The sequence below is a fragment of the Stylophora pistillata genome, chromosome 4, assembly GCF_964205215.1.
Source record: "Stylophora pistillata chromosome 4, jaStyPist1.2, whole genome shotgun sequence".
Taxonomy (NCBI): Eukaryota; Metazoa; Cnidaria; class Anthozoa; order Scleractinia; family Pocilloporidae; genus Stylophora; species Stylophora pistillata.
In genome coordinates this window covers 28,691,175-28,700,951 of record NC_142522.1, presented here as the reverse complement: position 1 = coordinate 28,700,951, position 9,777 = coordinate 28,691,175, and the positions used below count along the sequence as shown (strand labels likewise).

Below are 9,777 nucleotides of genomic sequence, written 5' to 3'. Positions count from 1 at the left end.
ACCAAACAATACACAATAGCTAACCGATAACCCCTAAACAAAGAAAGAACAATGGTAATTCCCTTGTGAACCGGTACACCAGGACAGAACCCCCTTCGGGGACGGTGAAGCATCTGAATATTTTCCTTCGAAATTGTATAGTATAGTAGGCTGCAACAAAAATTTATTGGACGACGTTTAGGGAAAAAACAGCAATCTAACCTGAAAAAAATGTATTTATTCCGACTCTTTCGGAAAATAACTTTACAAATCTTACTTGTTTATCTCGTAAGTAAACGATGGTGAAGCCCTTTCCGAGCTACCCGATTCTTCTCCCAGTGCTTTCACGCTTATAAAACAGGAAACGAGCAAAAGGAGGAATGTGTGGCTGTTTTGACTAGCCATTTGACGAGGTTCAATCAGCTCCTTGTTCGACAATTTACATATCAAAACAAAGGAAATTTGTTCCTCTCTTTGATTTTGGCGGTACATTTTCAATTTGCGCTTGCGTAAGAGAGAAATCGCCCAAGACTCCTTGCTCGGTCTTGTTTTGACCAGGAACGCCTTCTTAATTTTGACGGACCCGCTCGGGAAAAGGTGAAAATGACGAGGGAAAAACTTTACTTTGTAGTACAAAAATACACAAAATGGAAAGCCATGATATTACAGTTCAATATTTCGGTGGTACATTGTTAACTTTTTATACAGAGAGTCGGCAAGATGATATAACATCCAAAAATCGCACTCGATTTGAGTGGGCCGATGAGGTGGGCGTGGTCACGAAATTCAGTAAGAGACTATTTGTACCCCGTGAGTTTGATATGGAAAATGTGCAAAGTATGTCACCTTCAGTGTAAGACTACCGACGGCCTTGACTTTAAAGTGCGAAGTTTGGTGCGAAGTTGTCGTTCATACTGGAGTGAGGGAGCGACATGCTTGCCTATAAAGACATCACGATAACCTATTTTTCAGGCTATGCGCATCTAACTGGCTAAAAGCCTATTAAAAAAAAGAATGTTCTTAGACTGTCAATATATAGCTCACAGTATAGTGTCCATGTCCTTCATGGTTTAGTAGGAGTCCCATTGCCTCTGTGATAAATTTCCACCTTAGTTTTTCCCTAAAGGAAATCAAACAAAGAAAAGACGCGTTAAAAAGCCCTCCTGTAAATATACTCACCTATTACATACGTAACATCTCAAAATAACAAAATGGTCGTCTATATAAGAGGTATCGGTGAAGTAATTAACAGAAAACCTTTCTATTTAACTTCCGACCTCGCAACATGTGTAATTGCAATTACGTGAAACGAATGGTAGAGGCTTTTGTTGCCCTATCGTTATCTGATCAATTTGAAGCTGACAGTTCCCCAGCCAAGGCTACCACCTCCACACAGTAGATAATTATCGATTCACATTGACAGCCTTCCTCAATAAAACGGGCAGCTCTCTTAACTGTTTCAAGACACACCCCTTGGGCCTCTGTATTTTGTGCAATTGTCTACATCGTCCTGAGCACCTCAGTTTTCTATTCAATAAGTCTCATGTTTCACTACGCTTGTTCCCGTTGTTGTCCTGTTGTAGAGTGTAAAGTCCTCCTTATTGTACATAAGAAAATTTTTGTCTCCCGATTAACATTTACCTCAGGCTGTGGTTTAGCTGCATCAGCTGGACATTTGCTTTCTTCACTCCTTCTCAATATACCTTGCAACTGTGTGATCACGTCCTTCAGTTCGCTGCTGTCCCCCAATCTCTCCACTGTAAGCTGAAGAGCATCGGATTGGCAAGGTTTCTTCGAATTCTCAAAAGCGAGTAGATACCGCTGGATCAAACGCCCCATTACCACGCGACGCTTGATTAAAAAAAAAAAAAAAAAAAAAGAAAAAAAAAAACAGAAAAAAAGTTGTTGGTCTATGTTTGTTTATGAAAGCCTTTATAGCTGATATGTAAATGATGTACGATTCATTTGAACAAATTATCAATGTGTGGAAAGTCTTGGATCAGGACGCCTTTTTCTCTAAGACCAGATGGAAAAGGATTACCAGTCGTTTCACTGACCTACGCCGGAGTCGTTTCATTAACGACCAGTTCACGAACCTTTCGGATCGTTTCGCCAACGATAAACGAGATCATTCCATAAGATAAAGATTCATCCCAGGCGTGGTTAACAAAACAACGTACTCAAGCTGATCCTACCAGATTCTACCGTGTAACTGTGACTGGAATGTAGGACTGCTTAGCCGTGGAAGGTCTGGGTACGAGAGTAACCTCTTATACTTTCTTATGTTTTTTTCGTGTTTTTTTCTACATGGCTTTGGGGAATGCCTTTTCATTAAAATTTTATTGCCGTCACATCGAGGCTTAGCATTTAAACTGGTTCTGCGAACGTTAACACGTTTAGGGTGTATCAGCGGTTGCATCATGTACACCTACCCTCTGTATATCTATATCCACCATAGTTTCCAATGGCGACGCCGATGCTTCTCGCCTAGTGCAGCATCCACGCTAAACAAAGAATAAAAAGGGTAAGCAGAAGACAAACTAAAAATCTTTACCACTCTGCTAAGTGTATGCAACAATGATCAAACGTGCTGCACACGAATTCATTGTTACGACTCACTGGAAAATGACGATATAAAATCTTCAAGCCTCTCCACCTACCATAAAGGAGGACGGATCGGCACAAAACCTTCTGCAGAGACGGATTACCGAATGAGGAGGAGGAACGAGGTTGAACGGCGGCGGCATAACGTTGTCTTCGTCTACATAAGACATCCACATTCGAGTTCTCGAGAACTTCCACTGAATATCTTCATCATCCTTAAAAAAAACAGTCGTAATTTGTTATCAAGTGGTCTGCGAAAAGTTATTGGAAAACCGCAGTTGAAAGTTATCATATTCCGTGAGATATGCATCAAAGGGCGGGGAGTCGCGGCTTGCAGCAGCAAAAAATCACTCTATTTTGATCAATACCTTTTGGGAGATACACGTTCAGCACAACTATAATTATTACCATATGCAACATGAGGAAACGCGCTCAAGTAAACAGGCTTTCATTGATTTAACTTACCGCGACCCTCTGAAAGGAGTTCGACATCATGGCAATGAGCATGTTTAGGGCGACCAAAATGGAGATGATACTATATAATCCCAGAAGTACCTCTCCTGTGTATTGACTGATGATGAAGCTCTTGTCTGTTCTCAGGTCCGAGAGATTTCCCTTTCCAAACAAGTCCCAGAATAGGAATCTTAAAGTTCCTCCGATCCTGTCAAAATTGAACCGTAAGGCAACAGGCATGACAACCCCCCCCCCCCCACACACACGCACACACCCATCCTTTTTGTGCCACGCTGTTTTAGTCAGATTTCTACACGAAATATGCCAAGAAATATATGGACACTACCCACTGAGCCATTTCTGGTTGCCTCTTTAATAACTGTTGTATATCATAAAAAGAATCTTCATTTCATTGACAATTTTTATTGTCTCTAATGAGCTAATACCTAATGCGACTCAGGGCTGTTTTGTAACCGAAGGAAGTTTGGAAAGACATTCGCGCGCCGTCGCGCCAACGAGTCTAAAAAGTTTCATAACAAAATGAAAGCCCTAGGTATTTTTTTCTGGTGTTGTATAGTAACGAGACATTCGGCATAACGCGAAACCAAGGCTCAAAGCTGGCTCTCCACAAACAAGTCTTCTCAGGAACCAGTCATTATATATCGTCTGAGAGGAAGAAGGTGGGAGAGGGCGGAAGATTTTAGGGGGGGATCACATTGTTTTCAGGAGGGACAGAGTTGGATCAATCGTTGCCAACAGAGCATGAAGGAGGGACTCAAATATTGACTTCTAATCTATTGCCTAAGGGGGGAAGGCATCATCAGAATATCACAGACCCTTCATGGGGATCAGGTAGATTTTTTTATCGTGGCATAGACAAAATCCTACGACGACCTCCTCCCCTCTTACCCGGGGGATAAATAATGACGGCCCCCTTGGAAGCTCAGATATACATCTTTGAGGAAACATGCCAACGACTCGTGCAAAAAAAAGAAAAGTTGTTGAAGTAAAGCTTTTAGTTATCATTTTAGCTACGCATTTGGCCAGGAAAACCATGGAAATTTACATAAGGCTTAGAGTTAGGGTTAGACGTTTTAGCCCAAAGAGTTGCGGTAACTGAGCGGTCCGTTATGAAAATAAAGTGCGATAGACGAGCTCCATCTCTCAGCCGTCATATCGATCAGAATCGATCAATTGTACGTTAACCGTCTCAACTCGAATGTAGATTTCCAATAATCAAATGTATCTTGTGGATTGAGGCTCGAGTTTCGAGGCTCGAGTTTCAAGGTTCGAATTTTGAGATTCGAAAGTCGAATATTGAGAATCGAGTTTCTTGGGTCTAGTTTTTATTTTACTGCGGCAATTCTTAAAATCAGTTGCCTTGGTGGGGTGAATGTAGCATGACGTGTACATGTGCTATCCTCTACCAATCGGGGTAAAGCTCAAGGTACGAGTATCTCCATTATCATCTAGGCAAACATATTTTATACACATGAATATCTAGTACTTACTTGGAGAATTCGTGTTCGGTTTCATTCCCAACAAACTTTTCCCTGGCTTGTATGTACCGGGAGTAAACCTTCCGCTCAGCCCAACCAAATGCAAGGTACAATAACAAAAACAGGAACAGAAACTTGACGATGTCTCGTATCATTTTCACCAAGGACAACTGCAGAGGCCCGAGAATGGAGTTAACTTGGAAAAAATTGGAGGCATGAACGAAGCTCAATACCAGACCTATAGAAAATGTGGCATTAGCCAAAAGAAGAAGGTCGTGGGCGTACACTTGGGCTTTGTCAGCAAATAGCTCTTGAATGGATACCGCCGAGCCTCCAAATCCATGCTTTGTCATCAAAAACCCGGCGAGCCAAAGGAATCCCGAGATAACGAAGAGCCCCAACATGAACAGAGTGACAAGGTTCCAGTATTGTGAGATATAGCGCTCTTTTCCCTGACGAAATGCATTCTTTGCCTCTTGTAACAGCTTGCCGGTGATCCACAGTGCTATAAAACTATCTGTTCAAGGTGTCAATAAATACTCAAAGTAAGAACTATTAAGTAAACTGTCTTTGGCGCGGCAAAGCACACGTTGTGAACTGAAGCCGTGATTCAAAACCGAAACATTTCCAAATAACTTCTGACACTCAACTAGAGATTACCAATACATCCCATTACTCAACTACTACTTAAATACTCATCAATTGGTTAGGTAAAAATTTATGAGAGCAAATGACTAACAAACGTTAAAAAAAAAATCAGAAAAGTACCTACCAAAGACTGAAAACTGAAGTACATCAAACAAGTTGTCTTGAATCGATGAAAATATGAGCAGGATAAGAAAGCTGCAAAACGAACCCGCGTGACTCACAAACTTGAAGAACGGTTTCCTCAGCATTTTGCTGACTTCAGAGTTAGGCGCCAAGAAGTAAAACAGAGCCAGTACTGGCAGCAGTAATGTATATAACACACTCCACACCATTTTCTTTAGGAAGCCAAAGTCTTCCCATCCTCCTAATCGGTTGTACAGCACCGAGTTGAGCATAAGCTGGCTGTAAGGGTGAGCGACAAACTGGAGAAAAGAAGATGTTATGATTTCTCAAAAAAAATAAAATAATAACGCCCAATTAAAAAAGACTTGAGCTTGCACCCAGCAGGTTTTAATCCATCATGTAACTGTGTTCCAATGAAAACAATTTTGAAACCCGAGTTCCTATGCTACGAGGGTGTTTCCTTTTAAGGGAAATTTTAAATTTTGATTTACTATTCATGAGTATTCTGCGGGCGTTACCGAAAAATCAACAAACTTGCTCGTAGATGTAATCATACCAAAACTAATTCTCTCAAGAAGCACTGGACGGAGAGAATTATTCCTTCTACTCCCTTCTCGAAATACAGACCACTGAGGTTAATATTAAATGACGACGTTGTCCAGGATATGCGCAACCATTAGTTACGTTAGACATGTATTGACTTTGCGTTGAATATTCTATATTCTTCCAAATTCTCTCAATTAAAGGAGGCATGACATGGAAATTGAAAACTGCTTTACACCTGGTGGGAAAGACTTTCAAATTTTCCCTCCTAGTCACCAGAATAACTGCTTCTTACGCATGCTAACATATTGTTAATCGTACCACAGGCTTACCATCTTAAATATCTGGGGTTTCGGGTTTCTATGGTAATGGGTTTCTGTGGCATTTACATAGCCGTTATGAATGTAGTTCAAATATATTAAACAACAACTACGACAACAACAACAAATTTTATTTAAGCTTAATAAGGAAAATTACACCCGCAAGTAGCTAGGGCTTTTCGAGGCGGGCACAAGAGAGGAAAAAAAAAAAAAAAAAAAAAGAATTCTATAGAAAATGAATATTTATATGTATAATTATAATATATGGACGAACAATCTAGTTTGCCGTGTGGCATATAGACAGAATGAAACAGGAGGGCAGACCGTAGTATATACTGGAAGTACAGACAGGTATAATTTTGAGAATTGTACTCTAATATCAGCAATTCTTATATAATCATCCTCTTTTTTCAGAATTTCAAAGAGTTTTTCCTTTATTGTGCTTTTAAATTGATTTTTTTAAAAGTGTTTTGATAGGAAGTGGAATACTGTTCCAGATCAAGGTGCCAGAAATAGAGATGGCTCTCAGCTCTTCATATTTTCAGTTCTAACTTGTTCAACATAATAATTTACATTGGTAACAGATTTAGTCTGGTAACTGTGGACAGAAGCCAGCTTCGTGAACATGTTCGTAATGTTATCAGGAACGAGATTATTGTGGACATCGTACATTAAAAGACTCATTTGCTCAAAGCACAAGAATGATATATTGCCTCTAGAATCTGTCTCAAGTGGTCAGTGTTCAAAAAAAAAATCAGCTCCGAATAAAGATTAATAGTTCATTACTTGTTTGGAAGTGTTTTTTCTGCCAGGAAGTCTCAAAATCGCTCGTTTGGGGCTTTCAAAGTTCGGCGGTTAATTTGGCTCGCTCTCTATGATGAAGAAATGCGACAAGGCAGGCAGCTTACTTGAGTGTTAGATACGATAACCGAAACGCATGTTTGGAATTCCTTTGATAACCCCTCATGTCCGGACCCCTAGAGGAGCTCCAGCTCCAAATCTACGACTTTGCGTTCCATTTTCTCGTAAACCGTTGAATGGTACGATTGAAAACCGAGTCACCGCAACAGCTGGTTAATCCTTCTGTGGCCTGTTGAATTTTGGTGGGAAAATAAGACCTAGAAGGTAAAATATGTTTGTCTCGAATACTGAGGTGGTGTGGGATCTGGTGGTGTAAGCAGCCTGCCTTGTCGCATTTCTTCATGATAGAGAGCGAGCCAAATTAACCGCCGAACTTTGAAAGCCCCAAAGGAGCGATTTTGAGGCTTCCTGGCAGAAAAAACACTTCCAAACAAGTAATGAACTATTAATCTTTATTCGGAGCTGATTTTTTTCGAAGACTGACCACTAGGGACAGATTCTAGAGGCAATATATTTGAACTGCATTCGTAACGGTTATGTAAATGCCACAGGAACCCATTACGGTACCTTTTCATTACCATTAGCAATGGCAAAATTCGTAACGGCTATGTAAATGCCACAGGAACCCATTATCGTAGCTTTTTATTACCATTAGCAATGGCAAAATTCAGCACGCTGAGCTTTTGGGCTTCTGGCCCCCCTCTGACTTCTACATGTTGTACTTGATCAATACCAGGTACCTCCATTACACAACTTATTTCTTCCATCGTACGACACTCTGTGAGAAGTGCTACTGCAAATTCTTCGCAGTTGTCAGACAACTGTTTGTAATCTGCTTTGAATTCGTACTCTGTATCAACGAGACTCTCTAGCTTCCGGTTTAAAAGGAAAGCTCGAACGATCGGATCTTTCGACGAGGCTATGTCTTGCTCTTCGTCCAAATGGTCGCTGGATTTGTCGAGTAAATACGACATGCTCAAGTATACAGGGCTAGCCATCGCTCGATAACTCTGCAAACGGTAAATAGAAGTCCCCAATCGCTTTCCCAAGCGCATGCATTCGTCGCACTCACACGATCTGTTATGGAATGGCGGTTCTTCAATCGTGAAACCTTTCGCCAAGAAAAGCTTCACCATCTCTTGGTTGTCATTGTGGGCAGCCAACATCAAAGGGGAAACGAATCTATTATACTTAACTCGGCTCGTCTGCTGTTCTGAAGACACACTGCTAGGACTAGCCGGTCTATTCTCCGAGTCCTTCACAAAATCGAGTAACGCTCTCACCCATTCGATAGAATCTTTAGCAACAGCTTGTAGCAGTGCATTCCCCACTTCAGCTCCATTCTCAAGAAGAAATTTGGCGATATCTTGACGGTCGTTGCTTACAGCTAGCTGCAGGGCGTTTCCTCCGGACAAATTCGCACAATTCACATCGACATGTTTCTCCAACACGTACAAACGAACGCCATGTGCGTCGCCGTCACGAACTGCATCAAGAAATTTACTCTGCTCGTCGCTGAGTGTTATGTCTTCAAGATGTCCATCAGTCAGGTCTTCGAGGTTAACTGCTGTGAGATACGGTTCAGAAATTGCCTTCATTCTAAGTTGACTTTAGATAATTACTTCAACTTGTGCGAGCGTCTATCAATCATGCTCAATTAGTATAGGTAATAGCAAGGGGCCGAGTAAAATTAAGGACTAATATCACGCGTGTTTTCGGAAGTTGCTGAAATTGCCCGAGTCGCGCAGCGACGAGGGCAATTTTTGCAACTTCCGAAAACACAAGTGATATTAATCCTTAATTTTACGAGGAACCATGTGATTACTTGTTTATAATATAAAGGGCAAAATGTTTTCTTACTGATCTCGCGCAAAACGGGACACCATTGTTACAAAACAAACAGAAATTTCTTTACCTTGGCAGCCGTTGCTAAGCGATTTTCAGCCAATCATTTTCAAGTAATTTTGCCCGGGGCAATTACAAAAATTAAGAAAAAATGCCCTCTGTCTTGACCAATCACAATTCAGTAATTTTGCCCCTTATATGATAAAGCGATCTAAACCTTTCGTTGTGTGACCGACTTGACTTGACAGGGTGACCAAATTCCAATCTGGTCAGCGGCTTTGTTTACTAATGCTTTATGCACTTTTCACTCGTGCGCGACGAACCCACAGTCGCAGTTGGCCAAGTCCGTGGTTATTTACGATGTGGTTGGTTTTAAAATAAGTCGACGCTCTCAGCATATTATTAAAAGTATTTAAATTATGTGGAGTTTTGAAGCGGTGAAGACGATTATTTTCATTTATCTCACTTTAATGGCAAGATACGAAGTATTGTCTAAGCAAAAGGATAAATAAAATGAGCCATAAAAAATATATGCATCGTCAGCAGATATGCATCGTCAAACTCTGGTTTTTTCTCGAAAGACATCCTTAAAATATTTTATGATTCCGCAAACGATAATTCTTACATCGGCTACTTTATTCAAAGAAGCACCATTTTAGACAATTGCAACTGAGTCAAAAGATCGGTGCCATTTAACAAATGGTAAACACCACAGCGTACACTATTGAGTTATGGATGCACGCGGGAGGTTGCTAAGCACGAAAGAAGCGTAAGAGTCGCTCGACGCGATAGCCGAGAGCGACTCTAGCTTCTTCAGTGCTTAGCAAACCTCCCAAGAGCATCCATAACTCAATAGCGTACGCTGTGGTGTTTACCATTTGTTTTATACCATAACATTGATA

At 40.9% G+C, this 9,777-nt stretch overlaps 1 pseudogene across 1 annotated transcript; it reads right to left on the bottom strand.

Annotated features, from left to right (window-relative positions):
- Nucleotides 1-197: 197 nt before the first annotated feature.
- On the bottom strand, nt 198-8,878 carry LOC148733214 (short transient receptor potential channel 6-like; annotated as a pseudogene). Its single transcript, XR_016000833.1, has 8 exons — nt 7,657-8,878; nt 5,308-5,605; nt 4,548-5,052; nt 3,049-3,244; nt 2,640-2,798; nt 2,412-2,483; nt 1,621-1,830; nt 198-1,099 (listed from the first exon to the last, which is right to left on the bottom strand). The product of XR_016000833.1 is annotated as a short transient receptor potential channel 6-like (transcript).
- Nucleotides 8,879-9,777: the final 899 nt, after the last annotated feature.